This window comes from Mandrillus leucophaeus, unplaced genomic scaffold (genome assembly GCF_000951045.1).
Source record: "Mandrillus leucophaeus isolate KB7577 unplaced genomic scaffold, Mleu.le_1.0 Scaffold1, whole genome shotgun sequence".
In the NCBI taxonomy this organism is placed as follows: Eukaryota; Metazoa; Chordata; class Mammalia; order Primates; family Cercopithecidae; genus Mandrillus; species Mandrillus leucophaeus.
In genome coordinates, this window is record NW_012098097.1 from 3,714,106 (window position 1) to 3,715,522 (window position 1,417).

Here is a 1,417-nt window from a genome sequence, read left to right on the forward strand (position 1 = left end):
AGAATTGCCTGAACCCGGGAGGCTGAGATTGCAGTGAGCTGAGATCTGGCCACTGCACTCCAGCCTGGGCGACAGCGAGACTCCACCTCAAAAAAAAAAAAAAAAAAAGGAAGACCAGTAACAATAATAACAAGACCTCACTATTTATTATTTATATTAAGTATCAGCTATATTTACTGTGCAAATGCTAGAAAAATATCACTTAATAAAATAAAGCAGGTGCCAGACCTCATGAAACTATAAAGGAAGGTGTAATAGTACAAGCGATTCAAACAAAGAAGTTGGTTATCTCTAGGGGCACAGAATAAAACAGATATAATCAACTACAAAATAATTTTTGAAATAATTCCAGAATAATCTTTTTTATTTTACCTAAGAACACAAACATATCATTCATAAGGCCATTCGTGATGAATAAAAGCTGATGTGCCTTCTTAAATTGAAAAAATTCTGTGCAGACAGTCCATGAAAAGCACAGATCCAAAAGAAAATTAAACTTACAAATGTGCTATGAGTGTTCTGTAGAAAAATAACTGTTTAAACATAAAATCCCATAATTAGCCTGGATCTCTCATTCAAGCACTGCAGGTCAAAACCACCAACTTTTCCAAGTCAATGGGGAAAAGCCTTCCATTCCTCTCCTGTGTATTTGGGTGTGTATAATTAGACTTCTCCGATGCCAACAAAAACCCATGAAGACTTTCTCTATACAAGTTTAGATTGTTCCAGCTCCAAAAATGGGATCAGAACGTGCTGGTACACCATCAGCAACACCCCTGGATGGGAAATACCACCAAGTCATTTCAGCAGAGAAGTTACCGCTCTCCACTAAGATAAATATCTGAAATTTTTTAAAAAATGGAATCAGTGGAGCAAAAGCAAAGGCTATTAGTCTAATGACTGCAATGGATTTGGTGTTGAATTTTGCCTGCTAATTTACATTAATTTCCTTGGTAGTTGATGTTTGAGCCGGTGCTGTACATGAATGGATTATTGATGTGGTAAAATCTGAGGTCGCTGACCACTGTATTAGTTAGCATTTGGTTTGCCTACATATTACATAAAATAAAAATAACAACAGTTTAAATAGGATAAAAGTCTCTCTCACTGTCTTTATGTTGCACGCACACACACACCACACAGGCACACACACACTGCGAGTTGGCAGTTCAGAGCAGTTATGGCGACTCTGCAGTGCTATCAGAGGCCCACGTTCCTATCATTGTGTTCCACCCTGGTGGCACATTGAAGTTTCCAGTGATGACTACCACAGGTGATTCCCACACCACATGCTCTTCTGCATACAACTTTGGTCATTTCTAATAAAGAGGTGGGGAAAAGTCATCTGTCCTCTTGAATCTGAGTTGGCCTCGGTGATTTGCATGTAAGAAGTAGAGTGGAGCAGACAGAATGCTGT